At 39.5% G+C, this 21357-nt stretch overlaps 1 long non-coding RNA gene across 1 annotated transcript in view; it reads left to right on the top strand.

Annotated features, from left to right (window-relative positions):
* The window catches only part of LOC101127617 (uncharacterized), a 71918-nt gene extending 64993 nt beyond the window's left edge, over positions 1–6925 (top strand). The window contains exon 6 of the long non-coding RNA XR_008673686.1: positions 6667–6925. This is a non-coding gene — a long non-coding RNA (uncharacterized lncRNA). The remainder of the gene's footprint in view (positions 1–6666) is intronic.
* Positions 6926–21357: the final 14432 nt, after the last annotated feature.

The raw sequence follows: 21357 nt of genomic DNA, 5'->3' as shown, positions 1-21357 counted from the left end.
GATATTTGATAAATGTTCAATAACTATTAGTGTTCAATAAAAATTATAATTAGTAATATAATACACAGTGCCATAGAATCAGTGATAAAATAGAATTGCATGTTTTTCTATCATATTCCCTTCTCTTTAGAATTTCATTGAAGCTTCTCTCTGCCTAACTGTACACCTTTTCAAAGACAAACCTCCCCAAATATGGTACGGTCATGGTGGCCCCTTGAAGGAAATCTCTTCATCACTTGCTAGTCTTTTGGGAGACCTCCAGGCACTTTTTTTCTAGAGAACTACAGATTATATTTTTATATTTTTCCCCTCATTTTAAGCTGTTTCTGAGGATTTAGGAGGGGGACAAATTATTGTGTGGGATTTACTCTTTCCATTCACTCTTATAAATGAATAAAATCACCTAAAATTCTCACCATGGGTTATTGGGGAGAGAAAAAAGAAACACGGAAGAGAGTGGAGAGGAAAAGCAATGTGGAAATGATAGTTTACCACTCAGGACTGAGTTTGACATGCAACAAATTCCAAATAATCGTGCCTCAAACAAGGTAAAGCTTTATTTATCTCATGTAGAAAAAGTTCCAAGGAACATGGCCTGGGGTTAGCGTGTCCCTCTCTGGTCTTCTGTGACTGGATGCCCATATTTTCTTTCTGTCATCCTTGGTGTGTGGCTTTCAGCTGTAAGTTCTCTTTATGTCCCATGGTGGCTGCCGGAGCTTCAGTCTCCATGTCCACATTCTTGGGGACATGATAAAATAGATAAAATACAGGATACCCAGTTACACTTGAATTTTAGGTAAACAACAAATGATTTTTTAGTGTTAGTATGTTCCAAACTGCATAGAACGTACTTATACTAAAACCAATTATTTGTTGTTTGTCTGAAATTTAAATTTAAGTAGGCACCCTGTGTTTTTATTTTTTAAATGTAACAACCTGACATATTCTAGGCAGAAAGAAGGAGGAAGGAAGGAGGCAAAAGGTCCCAGGATTGTCCCTCCTGGGTGAGTAAGGCCCTTTCAAACACTTCTACTTACACCTCATTGGTTACCCTTAGCTGCAAGGGAGAATAAATGAATGCCTAGAAGAAAATTGACATTCTGTTAGTAAGGAAGAAGGAAAAAAAATAAATACTGGGTAGACAAATAGAAGTTTCTGTGACAGGCAGAAGTTTGTTCCAGTGCTTCTGTCAGGTGGATGAATGGAGGGATCAGACTTTCACAGCAGTTTTTAACAGTTTCTTAAGTGGGACATCTTATAGTCTTCCTTTCAACCTCTTCACTCCTCTACACCAGTTTAGCAGTGTTAGATGCTACAGAGTAACCCAAGGACTTTGTCCTTTTTTTCTGGAAGACTTTCCTATCCTTTTTGTATGTGGAAAAATATAAATTAATTAGAAAAACTCAGCATATTAAGGTCTGTTTTAGGAATGTCCGTAACTTAGGTATTTTGGGCACATGGTTTTGGGCTATGTACTAATTGTTGATTCATTCTATATAGTTTCATCAGTATCTCCTGAGATATAAGTATGAAACACAAACAACCACCTTAGAATAGTTTAAAATAAATCAACAAGCTTTAATCCAAAAGACAATAAATATGGAGCTTTCCAATCTAACATACTTCATACTCTCTTGGCTATAGAAAGAAGTCCATTTATGCTGAAATATTTGTCAATGATAAGAATGAATTCCTTGTTAATGAGTAATTTATTGTTAACAAGTAACAAGTAAAGGCATTTTAACATAGCACAGGAGGAGGATATTCAATACAGTCAAAGGCAACACTAAGCAGACAAGAAAACAAATACGTTTATGAAAATGGGATATTTGAGCCCTTGAAAAGCTTATGTCTACAAATGACCAATTTTTAAAAGAATTCTGGCAATAGATACAGAACTGATATAGTAGTATGGCATTTAGAAACCCACAAAATAGCTTTGATCTTGGATCATGCTATGCAGTGGCTACAGGACTAGGCAGCAGCAGGGGCGTAAGGTATCCCAATAATACCTCTGCTCAATGACCCAAGGCCTGGCAGGAGAAATGTTGGGCTGGGAGACTTGAAGATCATGTTTGGTGGTGAAGCCAAGCAGATGGTTCACCTGAAGCATTGCTCCAAGAGGGCTAATTAGAGAAACAAACCTAGGTACTTGCCAAGGTACCCGAGTATGCAGGTTGGAATGAGAGTAGAAGGCGAAGCCTCCTTTGGGTTTGCACAAGATCCAGAGTGCAGGGGACAAAGACTTTTTGTAGTGTGTACTCAGGCTTTTGTGTAGGTGGGAAGGTGCGGTTAAGAGCACTGTGCTGGTCTGGACAAGGGTCAAGGAGACACACAGCATAGTGGTAAGAAGTATGGTGATCCCTTGTTTGCCTGGGACTCAGTTCCAGATCATAGGACTTACAGCATAAACTGGGAAAGTCCTGGTCATACTATGAAAAAAGAAGGTGTTGAAATCCCAAGTGGACTTTGGGCCCAGTTGGCCTATACAGTAAGGAATCACCAGTTATCAAAGCTGAAAGAAACCTCAGAGGCTGTCCATCTATGCAAAACTTTTAACTCAATTAAGATCTCTCTCAATCAGCAGTCCCCAACTTTTTTGTCACCAGGGACCGGTTTCACAGAAGACAATTTTTCCACAGACTGGGGTGGAGTAGGGAGGATGATTTTGGGATGATTCAACCACATTACATTTATCATGCACTTTGTTTTTATTGTAATATATAATGAAATAATTATGCAACTCACCATAATGTAGAATCAGTGGGAGCTCTGAGCTTGTATTCCTGCAACTGGATGGTCCCATCTGGAGGTGATGGAGGACAGTGACATGGAAGTGTGTTGCTTATGTCCAGTCTGCTCTGTAATCTCGTTTTGGTTGCTGTCACTGCAGAAAATTCTGCTTCACTAAGATAGGATGCTGGGAACGGAAGCAGGCTTTTCAGTGCTTTTGTGGCAATCACAGGATATTTCACCTTGACTTTAATCCAGAACTATGGAGATTTGAAGTTTTCTCAAACATACTTTTAAGGCTACCATCATATGCAATCTCAAGCAGTTGATCCTCTTCTAGCATGGACAAAATCTATTCACCTGGCATATTCACAAATGAGTCACAGATCCATTCCTTCCCAGTTTGGGAGTCTTTTTTGTTGGGAAGTAATGCTCAAACTCTTGAAAGCTGAGATAGGTGATCATCCACCAGCTGGGAGAAAGACAGCCCTGGCTCTGTCTCTTTCAAAATCTTTGCTAATGTTTGAAACATGTCAGAGATCCCAGTTCCCAATGTTCACTTGTTGCCCCTATAATTCCAGTTTGGCTTTGAATGAAGCGACTTTATCTGCCAACTTGAATACAGTTGTCATTCTCCCCTGAAGTGACATGTTGATTTTACTGAACAGGTTGAATATGTCCCAAAAGTAAGCAAGTTTTGGGACTCATTCTATGTCACTGAAATGTGTTGCCAGTGGTGACTCTTTTTCTAAAAGAAATCTCTGCAGTGGCTGTCATAACTCAAAAACTCTGGCCAGTGATCTACTTTTAGAAAGCCATCTCACTTCTGTGTATAAGAGAAGACGTGTGTGCTCTGTGTCCATCTCCTCACAGAGCTGAGCGAACAAACGTGAGTTAAGGGCATGTACATTATTATGGTTGATAATTTTAATCATACCCTGCAAAACATTGTTAAGTTCAGGTGACGTTTTTTGGCTAGTCAGCATTTCTCTAGGGATTACACAGTGCATAGACTCACACTCTGAACCAACCTCTTTGACCCAAGTAGTGAAACCAGAAAGCCATCCAGTCATGGCAGCTGCTTCATCCATGCATAAACCTACCCAAAATGACCAATTCAGTTTTCCTGACATGCAGTCATTCAAAGGCTTGAATAGTTCTGCAGCTGTGGTGTTGGTTGGCAATAAAAGTGAACATAACATATCCTCATGCACATCCTCCTGAAAAATAAATCACGCACAAACAAGTATTATTGTCTTGTGGTTAACACTGGTAGACTTGTCAACCTGGATTGTGTACCGCAGTGGCTCATTAATTTTCTCTGACAATTGTGCCTCAATAGCCTCTGCTATTTCATCAATTCATCTAGTTTTGGTACTAGCTGAAAGAGGAACAAGTGCCACTTTTGAACCACAGCCTCTCCTAAAAGTTCATGACAGGCCAGGAGTGGTGGCTCACTCCTGTAGTCCCAGCACTTTGGGAGGCTGAGGCGGGGGGAATCACTTGAGGTTAGGAGTTCAAGACCAGCCTGGCCAACATGGTGAAACCCCACCTCCACTAAAAATACAAAAATTAGCTGGGTGTTTTGGCAGGTGCCTGTAGTCCCAGCTATTCGGGAGGCTGAGGCAGGGGAATCACTTGAATCTGGGAGGTGGAGGTTGCAGTGAGCCGAGATTACACCACCGCACTCCCACCTGGGCAACAGAGTGAGACTCCATCTCAAAAAAAAAAAAAATTCATGACAGATGTCCTTAGCAGCAGGCAGGATCAACTCTTCACCAATAGTGAAGGGCATCTTACCTTTAGCAATGCAGTTAGCCACTAAGAATGATGCTCTCTGTGCAGACACATTTGATGAAGTGGTGGCCTTCAATAATTGCTTCTGTTCTTTGTGTTCATGTTTTTTTCTTTTGAAAAACTCCAAAGGCTTGTCTTTTAATGCAGGGTGCCTCATCTCCATGTAGCGAAGCAGTTTGGAAGGTTTCATGGCTTCGGTGGATAGCCAGTCACCACATATTATACAAAGCAGGCTTGGAGAAGGTGAATCACCTGGTGCAATGAAACCGTAATTTAAGTAGGACTCTTAGTATTTTCTTTTAAATGAAGATTTCTTTTTGTTGGCAGTCTTAGAGTCTTCTGCTGTCTCATCATTGGGTCTTTCCCTCTTTTCAAAGAAGCTCTCTAGTGACGTTTATGTTTCACTCATTTTGGCTTGGGTTAGCTTGTGGGCTTACCAAAACTGTGACAGAGACAAGTGCGCAGTGCAGGAAGGAGGCATGGATGGAAGTGGTAAATAAAATAATGGGCAGGCCACACACGGACTGAAATAAGTGTCAGATTCTGACTTAAAGCCTGCCACCAGATGCAGCTGTACAATCAAAGTACATCAACTCACTTACCACTATAAAGCCTGACACCAGATGCAGCTTAATTGTCATTTGCCACTGACTGATATAATTTTGTTATGAGTCTGCAAGCAATTGATTTATTAAGGTCTCTGTTCAGTCAAACCTCTCTGCTAATGTTAATCTGTATTTGCAGCTGCTCCCCAGTGCTAGCATCACTGCCTCAGCCCCACCTCAGATCATCAGGCATTAGATTCTCATAAGGAGCATGCAACCTAGATCCCTCACTTGCACAATTCCCAATAGGGTTCGTGCTCCTATGAGACTCTAATGCTGCCACTGATCTGACAGGAGGTGGAGCTCAGGTGGTAATGTGAGCGATGGGGAGTAGCTGTAAATACAGATGAAGCTTTGCTCACTCGCCCACCACTCACTTCCTGCTGTATGGTCCAGTTCCTAAGAGGCCACAGACTCGTATTAGTCGATGGCCCTGGGGGTTGAGAACCCCTGCTCTAGACTACCCACAACTGGCAGTTTGTTTTCCTGAACACTTCTGTTTTATTTCTTATTTATTTTTTCCACCTTTTAGGTTCACTGGGTTTGTTATATGGGTAAATTGCATGTCACTGAGGTTTGGGGTATGAAGGATCCCATCACCCAGGTAGTGAGCATAGTACCCAATAGGTAGTTTTTCAACTCTTGTCCCCCTCCCACCCTGAACACTTTTAAATGGTTTGAATTTTTAGCTATTATCATGCTACTAAAGAATTTTTAAAATGGAGAGTTACAATAAAGCAGTTCTCTTTTATTTTGATCTATTCAGAAATGAAAGTCCCTTGTACACATTTCAGTTCCTGAATAACTGGGCATTTACTCTTATTGGTAACTACTTAAATATCAATTTTATAAACAGAGAAGTACTGGGAAAATAACAGAATTTATAGCCAGAAGGTCTGCGTTTGAGTCCCAATTCTATCCTGAATGAATTCTTTGACCTTGCTAGATTAAGAGGCTCAGAGAGATTATGTGACCTGCTTAGTACAGCAGAGCATTGTAACGACCTAGAATCTGTGCTCCAGAAAACCAAGCCCATATTCCGAGTTCCTCAGACTTCTTTGCTTTATCAACTATAATTCCCTTGAGTTGTTGGCTAACATCTTGCTAATGTTAAAACAGAAATCCGGGGGTCCTACTGATCCTCTTCAGGCTATGGTGACACAAAAGAATGTAACTCATATCTTGATGACATATCTTTTTAGCTAAAAAATGTGCATATTATTACTATGCATCTGCAGCACAGCCTGTAACTTCTCAGTTCACTTTAACTGCGGTCTCATGACTGACACAGATGTTATTGCTCCCCAATTACAGTGTTTTCTGCTTAGAGGCATCTTGTCCTCTGTAATAGATCATGGGCCAGAGCCCCAGTGCTAAACATTAGCTAGTAATTTATGATCATACCTTCTGAGCAGAGAGGGCTGCCATAGCTCACTTTGGACTTGGAAAAGCACTCCAGGTTTTGCCTCAGCTCTTTTTATTCCTCTTTTCTTTTTCTGCATTTGCTCATTACTATATCTTTTCAATTTAGAGATGGCCTGGATTCTGCCATGTAAATCAAAGAAGAGAGGGCCTAACTCAGCTGCCTAGCCTGGATCACCTGGAACCCATTAGGATACAGGATCATAAACACCTCTATTTTCCCTTCAGAGAGAGACCAGAACCACTGGAGTTAAGCTACCTGCATAAGAGTTGAGTGCGATCAGCTGTACTTAATCTTTAAATGTCCAACCCACTGATAACCTTTGGTTTGCTTTGATAACTATGAAATAAATTCTCACTGCATTGGATACTGGCATTCTGGTTTTTATTCAAGGCTGTATTGCAGATGTCATGGAATTTTGGACTGGACAGCAGTCCTTGGAGATCTCTGAGCCCGGTTACTGGCTTTCAGGCACTTAATTTCTAAGCCTTCCTCTGCCAACTCTAAATTTCTTCAGGGAATGACATGGCATTTGTGCATTACCAAGCTTTAGGTACTTTATGGGGTGAAAACCATTTGGAGGTGGAAGAAAGGTAAAAAAAAAAAAAAAGAAAGATCCATCAAATCCAAAGCTTTACAACATAGTATAACAGAAAGAGTGCAGTTGAAGTTTTGAGCATCTTGGGTTTGAATTCAACTCTTCTATTCTTGCCCCTTCTCCCATCCCCTGTCTCCCATCCCTCAGCAGTGAGATCTTGGGAAACTATTAACTCTTTTGGCCTTGTTTGTTTTTTCCTCTGTATAATGAGGGCAGTGTTCAATGCCTCTCAAACTTGCATGTATGTATCAACCACTTGGGGATCTTGTTTAAATGCAGTTTCTGATTCAAGCAGGGCTGGAGTGGAACTCCAGATCCTACATTTCTAAAAAGCTCCCAGTGGATGCCAACTCTGTGGGTCGGAGGACCATGCTATGAGTAGTAAAGGACTAAATCAGTGGTTCTGGCTAAATCACATAAAGAGCAGTTAAAAACACTGATGGACTCATTTAAAATCAGTTAACTCAGCATCTCTATTGGTGCACTCCAGACACTGAGAGTCTTAAAAACTCTCAGGTGATTTTTTTTTTGACCTGAAATGATTACCCTCATAGTTTATTTAGAAGATTTCTTTTTTTAAATTTAATTTAATTTTTATTTATTTATTTATTTTTATTATTATACTTTAAGTTTTAGGGTACATGTGCACAATGTGCAGGTTAGTTACATATGTATACATGTGCCGTGCTGGTGTGCTGCACCCATTAACTTGTCATTTAGCAATAGGTATATCTCCTAATGCTATCCCTCCCCCCTCCGCCCACCCCACAACAGTCCCCAGAGTGTGATGTTCCCCTTCCTGTGTCCATGTGTTCTCATTGTTCAATTCCCACCTATGAGTGAGAATATGCGGTGTTTGGTTTTTTGTTCTTGTGATAGTTTACTGAGAGTGATGATTTCCAATTTCATCCGTGTCCCTACAAAGGACATGAACTCATCATATTTTATGGCTGCATAGTATTCCATGGTGTATATGTGCCACATTTTCTTAATCCAGTCTATCATTGTTGGACATTTGGGTTGGTTCCAAGTCTTTGCTATTGTGAATAGTGCCGCAATAAACATATGTGTGCATGTGTCTTTATAGCAGCATGATTTATAGTCCTTTGGGTATATACCCAGTAATGGCATGGCTGGGTCAAATGGTATTTCTAGTTCTAGATCCCTGAGGAATAGCCACACTGACTTCCACAATGGTTGAACTAGTTTACAGTCCCACCAACAGTGTAAAAGTGTTCCTATTTCTCCACATCCTCTCCAGCACCTGTTGTTTCCTGAGTTTTTAATGATTGCCGTTCTAACTAGTGTGAGATGGTATCTCATTGTGGTTTAGATTTGCATTTCTCTGATGGCCAGTAATGGTGAGCATTTTTTCATGTGTTTTTTGGCTGCATAAATGTCTTCTTTTGAGAAGTGTCTGTTCATGTCCTTTGCCCACTTTTTGATGGGGTTGTTTGTTTTTTTTCTTGTAAATTTGTTTGAGTTCATTGTAGATTCTGGATATTAGCCCTTTGTCAGATGAGTAGGTTGCGAAAATTTTCTCCCATTTTATAGGTTGCCTGTTCACTCTGATGGTAGTTTCTTTTGCTGTGCAGAAGCTCTTGAGTTTAATTAGATCCCATTTGTCAATTTTGGCTTTTGTTTCCATTGCTTTTGGTGTTTTAGACATGAAGTCCTTGCCCATGCCTATGTCCTGAATGGTAATGCCTAGGCTTTCTTCTAGGGTTTTTATGGTTTTAGGTCTAACGTTTAAATCTTTAATCCATCTTGAATTAATTTTTGTATATGGTGTAAGGAAGGGATCCAGTTTCAGCTTTCTCCATATGGCTAGCCAGTTTTCCCAGCACCATTTATTAAATGGGGAATCCTTTCCCCATTGCTTGTTTTTCTCAGGTTTGTCAAAGATCAGATATTTGTAGATATGCGGCGTTATTTCTGAGGGCTCTGTTCTGTTCCATTGATCTATATCTCTGTTTTGGTACCAGTACCATGCTGTTTTGGTTACTGTAGCCTTGTAGTATAGTTTGAAGTCAGGTAGCGTGATGCCTCCAGCTTTGTTCTTTTGGCTTAAGATTGACTTGGCGATGCGGGCTCTTTTTTGGTTCCATATGAACTTTAAAGTAGTTTTTGCCAATTCTGTGAAGAAAGTCATTGGTAGCTTGATGGGGATGGCATTGAATCTATAAATTACCTTGGGCAGTATGGCCGTTTTCATGATATTGATTCTTCCTACCCATGAGCATGGAATGTTCTTCCATTTGTTTGTATCCTCTTTTATTTCATTGAGCAGTGGTTTGTAGTTCTCCTTGAAGAGGTCCTTCACGTCCCTTGTAAGTTGAATTCCTAGGTATTTTATTCTCTTTGAAGCAATTGTGAATGGGAGTTCACTCATGATTTGGCTCTCTGTTTGTCTGTTATTGGTGTATAAGAATGCTTGTGATTTTTGTACATTGATTTTGTATCCTGAGACTTTGCTGAAGTTGTTTATCAGCTTAAGGAGATTTTGGGCTGAGACAATGCAGTTTTCTAAATATACAATCATGTCATCTGCAAACAGGGACAATTTGACTTCCTGTTTTCCTAATTGAATACCCTTTATTTCCTTCTCCTGCCTAAATGCCCTGGCCAGAACTTCCAACACTATGTTGAATAGGAGTGGTGAGAGAGGGCATCCCTGTCTTGTTGCCAGTTTTCAAAGGGAATGCTTCCAGTTTTTGCCCATTCAGTATGATATTGGCTGTGGGTTTGTCATAGATAGCTCTTATTATTTTGAGATATGTCCCATCAATACCTAATTTATTGAGAGTTTTTAGCATGAAGCGTTGTTGAATTTTGTCAAAGGCCTTTTCTGCATCTATTGAGATAATCATGTGGTTTTTGTCTTTGGTTCTGTTTATATGCTGGATTACATTTATTGATTTGCGTATATTGAACCAGCCTTGCATCCCAGGGATGAAGCCCACTTGATCATGGTGGATAAGCTTTTTGATGTGCTGCTGGATTTGGTTTGCCAGTATTTTACTGAGGATTTTTGCATCAATATTCATCAAGGATATTGGTCTAAAATTCTCTTTTTTGGTTGTGTCTCTGCCCGGCTTTGGTATCAGGATGATGCTGGCCTCATAAAATGAGTTAGGGAGGATTCCCTCTTTTTCTGTTGATTGGAATAGTTTCAGAAGGAATGGTACCAGCTCCTCCTTGTACCTCTGGTAGAATTCGGCTGTGAATCCATCTGGTCCTGGACTCTTTTTGGTTGGTAAACTATTGATTATTGCCTCAATTTCAGAGCCTGTTATTGGTCTATTCAGAGATTCAACTTCTTCCTGGTTTAGTCTTGGGCGGGGGTATGTGTCGAGGAATTTATCCATTTCTTCTAGATTTTCTAGTTTATTTGCGTAGAGGTGTTTGCAGTATTCTCTGATGGTAGTTTGTATTTCTGTGGGATCGGTGATACTGATTCTGATACGCAGCCGTGGCTGAGAACCATAAGCCTAGGTCAGCGATTCTGAAACTTGAGTGTGCATCAGAATCACCTGCAGGACTTGCGTGAAAACACAGGTTTCTGGGCGATACTCCCAGAACTTTTGATTCAGTAAATCTGGGCAGGGCCCCTAAATTTGCATTTCCCAAATGATGTTAACACCTCTGGTCTGGGGACCACACTTTGAGAAAACTGGTCTTAATAATCTCTAAGGTCCCTTTTAGCTCTGAACATAGCTTAAGCCATCAAGAAACTCTTCTTTTTCCATAGCACGTATTCAAATATAGATTATTCGTGACTATAGTGTATGAATTTTGAAGTCAGTTACTCAGTTGAACCAAGGCATCTGTTCAAAACATGAACTTCTTTTTTTCATTTACTTTTCAAATATAACTTCTTGTTCTGTCCTGATTATAAACATAAAACATGACTACTATGAAAGTTGTGGAAAAGAAAGATAAATATAATGAAGAAATTTTAAAAATTCCCATATAACAAATTATATTCCCATCCAATATTTTCCTTTTATGCAAGCAAATATATATTTAAATAGTTACAATAGTCTATACAATTTTATCTTCTGTATAAACTGTTAAGTGTGGCTTCTCAAGTGCTGTATCTGGATTTATATCCTGACTCTAACACCTAATAAGCTTGAGGATCTTGGTTCAAGTTCCTATCTCTCTGTGTTGAACTTTTTTCATTTGTAAAATGGAGATAGTAATAGTGCTTACCTTGTAAAATTTGTTTTGAGGATTAAATTAGTTAATACGTTTAAAGCTGTTACAAGAATAGCTGGCTCATAATACTCAATTTTATTGTTTAACATAACAATATTTTTTCATAATCAAAAGTTACAAAGACTCTATAAACATAATCTTTTGTAGACTTCGAATTATTCTCTAGTACTATCCCTACACTAATTTATCCGTTTTCTTGTTTTTGTTGATTATAATGCTGTTCTGAAAATCTTTGTATATGACTTTTTGCTCATAGACGTGAATTTCCTGTAGGTAGTAAGAAGTAAATCTAATAGGTGTCTATATCAAAATGCAGATTTAGGGTTCTTCATACATATGTACAGCCCTTTGATGATATATTTCTGGAATTTAGGAACAGTTAAGGCTATGACTTGTTATTGATAATTAGCCTGTGCTGGAAATGGAAGCGGGTAGAAGAGCTTGTTTCTGCTTTCTCCTCATCCCAAACTATTTATTAATTCAACAAGAATCAAAGGGTGCTGTGGGGCACAACGAAGGGAAGAAGGCTTAATCCTATTCTTGTTTATCTTTGAGTTGTAGAGGTCAGAGTTAAACAAAGCTGTCTGGGCTTAAGTGCGGGTTACTGTTCGTGAAAATGGGACATACATTTATGTTAAAGGTAATAGCTCTACCATTTATATTTAGCAAAAGGTCAAAGAATATTTGGCAGATCCTCATGGTAGACATTTCTATCATTTGTGAGCAAATTAATATTAAATATATTCATGAGCTATCATAAGACAATATTGGGCTAAATTTATGTTCATTTTTATCATAATTCTTTACACAACTATTTTCACTCTGAATATATATCATATTATGGAGGCATTATAAAATAGTAAAAGTGCATGAATTTTGAAGTCACATAGACCTCGGTTCAAATCCCAGCTCTATTACTTATGAATTATATAGTCTTGAGGTAAAAAGAGATTCTGCTATGTCAGTTTTCTAATCTATAAAATGAGTGTTTGTGTGTGTATGCACATATATATCTGTCTATCTACCTAGATATAATTCTAAATTAGCAAGTAAACCATGTATAAATTAATCAAGTGTATTTTAGAGCAATTAGGCTGCAGTCTGGTAGCTATGAGACTATACAAGGTTGAAATTAGAAGTTTTTGAAATTCATAAGTTAAAAAAATGGGCCAGGCACTGTGGCTCGTGCCTGTAGTCCCAGCACTTTGGGAGGCCAAAGTGGGCGGATCACGAGATCAGGAGTTTGAGACCAGCCTGGCCAACATGGTGAAACCTGTCTCTACTAAAGATACAAAAAATTAGCCAGGCATGTTGGCGCGTGCCTGAAATCCCAGATACTCAGGAGGCTGAGGCAGGAGAATCATTTGAACCTGGGAGGCGGAGTTTGCAGTGAGCTGAGATCGCGTCTTTGCCCTGCAGCCTGGGTGACAGGGCAAGACTCTGTCTCAAAAAAGAAAAAAAAAAGAATTTATTAAATTTTAGTGATTAATAATCAAGCCAAACTATATTTTAACCAGCACTGGAATTGATTTATATAGAAGTATGAGACCAAATATGCCTACCTTATGATACTCCCTTTTCCCCTTTGGTATCAAAAAATAGAATGAGGTTCTTTTCTCTAGACTGATGCCTCTGTAATCACAGCTCTGTCCCCAACCTATTCAGATGGCTTCCCTGTATTATCAGCATGACCCTTCCATAGTCAGGCCAGTACTGTCTGTATTTTAGGAACTTCCCTTGCTCATTCCCACCTTCATGTAGATTTCTGTTTTCAGGAAGCTTATAGCCTAGAAAAGAAGAAGAACATCAAACTAAGTAGTTATTGAAAAGAGGGATGAGTGTTGTATGGAAATTTACAGAGTGTGATAGCAACAGAGAGCTGGGAGACCTAATCTGGCATTTCTGAGAAACACCATTTATTCATTCAACAAATACTTGATGGACACTTAGTATGGACCAGACATGTGTTAGGTCTAGTTGGGTATTTAAAAGGAAACATTACAGACATAGTCTGTAAAAATGATGTGTAGCTGGAATTAAAAGATGAATAAGAAATAACTGTGACAGGAGGTGGGAGAGGAAGATGATTTTTGGAGATGGCAGGAGGGCTGAGTGATGGTTTAATGTGGGGCAAAAGCAAATGAGTTGAGTCAAAACTGTATTGAGCAGCTGGATCGACGGGGGCACCATTTACTGAAATGATGGATAGCAGGTTTGGAGATTCATTTATTTGTTTATTCCATAGTTACTTATTGATTCTGTTTTATATGCCAGACCCTGTTCTAAGCATTAGGAATAAAACAATGAATAACAAGACCAACATTCCTGCAAGGTAGTCTACAATCTATGGAGGAAGGTAGACAATAAAATATGTAGTATGTCCAATATTGATAAATGTTATAAAGACAAGTCAGGAAAAGAGGTTAAAGAATGCTAGATCAGTGGGCGTGTTGAAATTTTATGTACGATTGTCAGGGAAAGCCGTACCAACAGGTGGTAGTTGACTGAAGTCTTCAGGGATGGGAGAGAACAAATGCTTATATCACGTGGAAAAATAGGAAAAGCAAGTGCAAAGGCCCCTGAGTTGGGAGCATGGCTAGAGTAGTGAGTTGGGGGACGGTAGTAGGAGATAATGTCAGGGAAGCAAATGAGTGGAGAGGGATTATTCAGGGTGTTGTAGGCATTATAATGCCTTAGGATTTTACTTAGAGCAGATGGGTGACAGTGAAGGGTTCTGATCAGAAGGGTACATTTTAAAATGTAACTATGATTAAGTTCATTTAAACATGTTCATTAAAAAAATCACTCTAAGTTCAGCTTTGGGCATGCTAATTTTTGAGACTCAAGAGATATCCAAATGGGTTATTCAAAGATAATTAGATACATGAGTCGAGCTCAGAAGGTGGTCTGCAGAGAGACATGCATGTGTGAGTCATCAGAAGTTCAGTGACAACCAAAACATCAAGCCATGGGGATTGATGAGACCATCTAGGAAAGAGTACAGAATGCAAGGCACCGCTGTCCTGGGATGGTACCTTGAGGTGGTTGGGAGAAGAGCAGGACTCCGTAAATGAAATGGCAGAAAGTAGGAGGAACTTGAAAGACAGTGGTGTCAGGAAACCCAGGAAAGGGCTCTGAGAAGGATAGAGGGTAAACAATGCCCAAAACATGTTGGGAGGTCACAACAGGACAGAAGAGTGTCCATTAGACTAAATAATGTGGGGAACATCAATAACCTTGGCAAAAGCAGCTTCAATGGAATATTGAGGAGGATGATGGAAGAGGAAGGTAAAGAAGTTGATGAAGCAAGCCGAGGTAAACCTTCTAACTTTGGCTGCCTAGGGGAGCAGAAGAGAGGATATCAGCTGAAGGAGGAGTTTTGTAAGGTGAAAAAGACTCAAGTATGAGTTTCATGTTGATGAAAAGAAGTTACCACTGGAAAGAAGGAAGTTTAAATCCCAGAGAGCGGCAGTGATAGATGGAGTGAGATTCCCAAGAGGGTAGGCAGGAGAAAATGAGACCTAGAGCAGAGTGGAGGGATTAAACTGAGATGGAGGGAGGGAAACTTGAGAGACCAACATAGAGATGGGAGAATGGCTGCTAGTTGGTGGGAGTGGGAGGCCTCGGTAGTATTTGGCACGCATATGTAATTGTGATGTGTTCTTACGGTGGGTCAAACATGGGGGGAATGGGTGGGGCTACTGGCTGCCACATGATAGAGCTGTCAATTACTCCACTGTCCCAGGAGCCCGAGAAGATGGACCTATTATTATTTTAAAAATATGTAATATCCTTTATTAAACATTGCATATAGCCACTTGTGTTTGGGTTTACACCTACAACTGCAGTGTGACTTGCTATTTTTTTTTTTTTGGCAAATTCCACCATTAGTTTTATAATTTTATAGCCACCAAGAATGTCACAAAATCAGTGATAAATGCTTAATAACTATTGGATCCAGCAAAGAAGTTGCTATGTCATTCAAGAAGAGTTATAATTCTGACATGAATATTAGCTCATTTATGTTAACAAGAAAAATGGAAGTGAAACAACAAAGATATATCTTAAAAATTTTTTTCATGGTTTGAATTTTTTTTTTGATGGACCTATTCGTAAGCGCGACTTCTTTTTGCTTACAAAATTTCAATGGACCATCTGACAGGATCTGGCCTAATATCATGGGAAGAAAAGTCATTTTCTTTCCATCATTTTGTACTGATTATTATTTAAGTTCAACATATATTTTGCAACAGTATTCTTACAAGTATTTGCATTACATGTTTTTAGAAACACTTGTATTAAACTAAATTTTATAATGGAACTTCTACATTAATTTTTTAAGTATATGACAAATTTGTTAACTTTACTTACTATTTGGTCAAATGGAATTTTCCCAAGTCTCTCTGAAATCCATTCAGAAAATGAATATAGTTTAGAAAATACAACGTATTTCTTCTTCTTTTTTTTTTTTTTCTTTGCTTGAGAGGACCCATTTCAACAGGTGTATGTAAGGAGAAATCTGAACTTACATGTATACCTGCCTTCAGTTAATTCAGTGTTACCAAATATTTTAATTATTTGATCTTCATTTTTTATCTTCAATTTCACCATTTATTCTACACAGGAGAATTATAAAGGATTTTCCCCCACATATAAATAGGAAAAAGCATGAAACAAACCATACAATATCTAACAATTCTTTAAGATGCAACTCTAAGCTTAATTTCAACAAAAACTACTTTCAGAGTTTAAGGGAGCTGTTTACACTGATGAATTGATCTTGCCAAACCATTTCTAGCCTTGAGTCAAGTTAGACAAGTTCTTCAACTTGAAGCAAGGGGTAAAGATGAAAATTTGTATTTAAAAGTATGGCTTGCCCCCTGCCTCGCACGCCCCCTTCACTCTTTCCCTGAGGAGATGGCTGTTATTTCTTTTTCATGTCACTTGGTACAAAAAAGTCACTTGGTACAATTAAGTCACTTCAAGATAGATTGAAAAAGTTTTTAATGTGCCTGGCTCTAAGGCCTAACATAAGAAATGAACATGGAAAACGGTCAGTTTCAAAGACCATCAAGTCTTTCTCTTAAAAGCGTTTGTACCCCAACTTTTAGCCTACTATTGGTTTCTTTGTGAGAAACTGGACATATACAGCTCTTTTATCTAATAATGTGTGATAATTTGGGAGAAGTTCTAAGGGACTAGGGGTACCATCTTTAGAGAATATGTTAGGATCTGCCTTCTCAGAAAGAAACAGAGGGAAGTTCACCACTGAAATGCTTGTCTTAGCAGGGAGGTGGGAGACTCACATCACTCTCAGAGTTGTGTTTGGTTCAACAAAGTGTTATTCACAGGGAGAGACTGGAGGATCCAAAAATAATTGACCTTTGGAGTTAAGCCATTGCCTTTTTAAGTCTGAAGTCACAGATACACAATTGTGTTAATTAGTGTCTGGGGAAGCCTTTACTTTACCATGTTAAAAAAAAAAAAAAGTGGTTTCCCTTATATTCTGTTTATGAGATTTCAAGACTCCTCCATACTGGAAATCGGAAAAAAATTGCATTATAAATCATTTGGAATTTTCTCTTTGTAGAACTAAGCAACATGTCAAACATTTCATTTATCTTGTGACTCAGGCACCTACTTAAAGCTTTCTCCTCTTCTGTTTGATTATAAAAGGAGTTCTTGAATAAGAAAATTAAGACATTTTCTGGTTTTCCCTGGAGGTTTAATCAGTTGGCATCAAACAGGTACTTTTATTTTCCTGGCCTTGAAATCTTTCTGGAAGGGGCATGAGAGAAATATTTGGAAATGTCTTCTTGGTTAGCAAATACATCTTTGCTCTTTTTGTTTTCTGTTTCTTTTCTGTTTTCTTAGCCTGCCATCCTCCCTTTCCCCTCAAATGTATACTCACATGTACAGCCCCAAAGTTATTACTCTTTTTCTTCCATGAGGGGTGGAAAAAAGCTCTCAGACTGGGTTGACTGATTTGTAGTCACTGTCTATGACTTGGGTGAGGACACAGTCTGAGTGTCCTCAGGTTTCACAGCCTATAAAAGTACAGATGCGGTCTCATAGCATTCAAACCTGGACTCAACTGCTCATATATATATATATATATATATATTTTTTTTTTTTTTTTGAGATGGAGTCTTACTGTGTCACCCGGACTTGAGTGCAATGGTGTGATCTCAGCTCACTGCAACCTCTGCCTCCCAGATTCAAGTGATTCTCATGCCTCAGCCTCCTGAGTAGCTGGGATTATAGGTGCGTGCCACCATGCCTGGCTAATTTTTTTTTTTTTTTTAGTAGAGACAGCGTTTCACCATGTTGGTCAGGCTGGTCTCGAACTCCTGACCTCAGTTGATCCATCCACCTTGGCCTCCCAAACTGCTGGGGTTACAGGTGTGAGCCACCACATCCAACCCCACTGCCCATAATTTTTTACACTTCATCATTCTGGGCAGTAATGCACAGTTCCCCTATGCATTTCTGGCAGTTACCAGGGGTGCTTGCGTTTTACCAGACTGCATCAGTGGCATCTGGGAAGGCCCTGTGGGCCTTGGTGGTGGTCTTCTTTGGGCACCTGCTATGCTCAGCCTGGCTCCCTCCAGGGCTCTGCTGTTTTGTTCACCATTCCTCCCTACCAGGGGGAGCCCTACCCTCATCCAGAGGTTGTTTCTCAATTTTCTTTTGGCTTTTCCCATTAATTCTACCTCTTCAGAGCAGATCAAAAAGCTCAGTTAACAAGACTGCATGGAACCAGATGTCTCCAATTCCCTGCCTCTGTGCAGATCACAAGAACCTTTTCTTTAGTTTAAAGCACAAGGCCTCAGGCAGAGCAAACTCATACAAAAGATCAGAATCCCAGATTAGATTTATACTTTGATACAGTAATTTTTAGTCCTCTAACATACATGTGAATTTGGAATATAACATACCATTCTTAAGCATCTACTTTGTATTCTGTACTGTGTTAGGTACTTACCTTTGCCATTTCATTTAATTCTTATAATCATTTGTATTATGTTGTTTATTATTGTTATTCCTATTTTAGAGATGGGAAAGCCGAGACTCAGAGGTAATAAGGAATTCACATACCAAACACCGCAGAGCTGATAAGGGTGGGCTTAGGATCTGGTTGCAGGGTCCATGCTCACCCTCTCGAACAATTCTTCCCATTTTGGAAAACAAGTTATATGTATTTTCATCTCAGCAAAACATAGCGTAGCTTTTAAGAAGAAAAATGGCTCTAAAAAAGACACAAATAACTCAGTGTTTAAAATAAATCTAAAATTGCTAAAAATGGCCTATCAATTAAAAAAAGACACCTTTAGCTAAAGCAGGTGAAGTGGTGTGTTTATATACCATCATCAACACTCTAGTTTTAGATATTCGCAAGAAATTCTAAGTGACAGAATTCGTGTGAAAATGCTTAGAAGGCACTTCACTCATGAAGATTACACATGAGAATGAGCAAGGAGCTACCTTTTTACATGGAATTTACATTATCCTAGTCATCTGTCTGAAATGGACTTGTAGGCTGGTGAGATATTTGTATGGCTTTGTGAATCATTACCTGCTAGATAAATAAACAGAAACTCAGACTTTGTGGCTGCCAATCTGACACTTTTCACCAAATCACCTTAAAAGATTCTATCCAAGGAACTTAGTATTTTGTAGAAGATCTTTTCATTCTTGTTCCAGAAGCCAAAACCCTTGAGTGGCTCTTCTGCTGCTGAATGAAATATAATATGAGAGAACTAGTCTTGCAATAATTCCTGTAACTGTGACTTGGGAAAGGGAAGGGAGTGGAGCTTTGCAGACAGCTCACCCCGCAGGGAATGGCAGCGGGGGTGGGGAGGTGGGAGCAGGGAGCCTGTGCAGAAACCGAGGTGGGCCTGAGGACACAGGGAGGCAATCTCCGGCCAGACAGAACTCCTTTCCTGGTGAGGGACGAGGAGCCTGTGGCCTGGTATTGATCATTTGGTTCCATTACCAACTGAGAGCTGTTAGAGAGAATGTCGTTTCACCTTTCTATGCAAGATATAAGATATTCTAGTTTTACTTTCTATTTGACTTCCTTTGGAATGAGAAGGAATGAAGGATATCTTTTACACTTTAGAGCTTCCAAAGGGCTTTCTGAGGCTACATCCCTTCTAATTCTTAGAGTAACTTATTGTTATTTATTTATTAATTTATTTTAGCTGACAGAACATGTGATTTAAAGAATTAGTGACTCAGAGGTGCTTGCAGGAATCTAGGAATTCCCAGGCCGAATCCCTCCCTCCAAAGACCCAGAACTCTCTCACAAACTTGGGAGCGCTTGCACTTCTCCCTGTACCCATGGCTTTAATGGGTGCCAAAACACTGCATTGAATGCAACTGAAATATAGGATTAATATTTTCAAAAGGCACTTAAGATAAATGGCTTTATAAAAAAGAAAAAAAAACCAAGAAGCACTGAAAATGGCACGTCTTTCTAATGTCTCAATCTGCTATCAGTAGTTACCCCACTATTCTCCTAATCTCCCATTTCAAAAGAAAATCATCTTTGATGACCTTTCCTCCTTGTTTACTGGTCTTAACTGCCCTATATTACTGGTCCTACTGGTCCCGTGTATAGTGAGAATATGCAGTGTTTGGTTTTCTGCTCCGTTGGAATATCAGTTTTGATCAAGAGCTCTGACACATCTGAAAAGAAAGTGGAAATAAAATTACTTCTGACATCGTGGTTTTCCCTCACTAGTTTAGAACCAACATAAGAGAAATGTTTGAATGCCCAACTTAGCAGCAATTCAAATGAATCCCACAAGAACAGGAAACCAAGTGGAAGTTCAAATATAAGGTATGCCCTAAAGTTGCCATCAATAATCCCTGAAATGAAAACAATGAAATTGGAATATTGTTTGGGTAGCCCTCCCACCTGGTAACTAAACGAGGAATCAGCCTATTTTCATCATTTCCAGTTGAAGAACTAGCAAAGTGGAGAAAGTCCAACAGAAAGTGGGCAGTGATGTTTGCTCCTTTGTCAATGACAAAATCATGTAGCAATTTCCTGGCCTGCAAAAACATCCCAATAAATCTCTTCTGTATATCATTAGGAAGAAGTTTTGTGGAGCTGGGTGGACTTCAGAAGGCTGCTAACCTTGAGCAGCTCTGCTGTTATCCTGCCCTTATTGCTCAATGGAAAATTCAGCAGAATCACCAAGTAACAGGAGACTAGGTTCAGGGCCATAAATCTCCAAGAGATGCTCACTGACATCCACGGTGCTCTGCAGAATGAGTCTAACAAGGTCATTCTTGCTGAGCTTCCTTTCAGTTGGAGGCTACAGCTCACTGTCAGGCCCAGAGCCAGGCTCTCTATCATCGAGAAAACCCAAGGGTCAGGGGTGGGAGGCTGTGAGAGGTAACTTTTAGGCTGGGCCCCAGTGTCAAATGGAACCTGGGTGGAAGCCCTATACAGAATGTTAGCCCCTTGGAGGCCTCTGATCCTTTTTTTGCACCTGCTACTTTAGCCTTACCATGCAATCTTCCAGGGACTTCCCACATTCATTGCATCAAATGTAAACTTCTGGCCACTGTCTTCAAAGTCTTCTCATTTTACTTCAAACATCAGAGCATACATACCTTTGACTCACTCTTGGGTCTAGCCACAGTGTTCTTTTGATATCTGCACGTGGCTTTCTCTATTCTAAAGCTTTCTTACCCATCAATGCAATGACTGAGTTCCTTTTCTTTGAATTTGCTGGAGGTGACGAAAATACCAAAGAACAAGGAGAGTAGCAGGGGCCAGAAGCATATTTGGGAGCCCTTTTGTAGCAATAGTGGGAGAGGGTGGTGAGAATCCAACCAATATGAGAAATCCAGGCCAGGCATAGTGGCACATGCCTGTAATCCCAGCACTTTGGGAAGCTGAGGTGGGTGGATCACCTGAGGTCAGGAGTTTGAGACCAGTTGAAACCCCATCTCTACTAATAATA

The sequence above is a fragment of the Gorilla gorilla genome, chromosome 17 (genome assembly GCF_029281585.2).
Source record: "Gorilla gorilla gorilla isolate KB3781 chromosome 17, NHGRI_mGorGor1-v2.1_pri, whole genome shotgun sequence".
Lineage (NCBI taxonomy): Eukaryota > Metazoa > Chordata > Mammalia > Primates > Hominidae > Gorilla > Gorilla gorilla.
The sequence above is the reverse complement of the archived record's forward strand: the minus strand, read 5'-3'. Positions and strand labels throughout refer to the sequence as shown.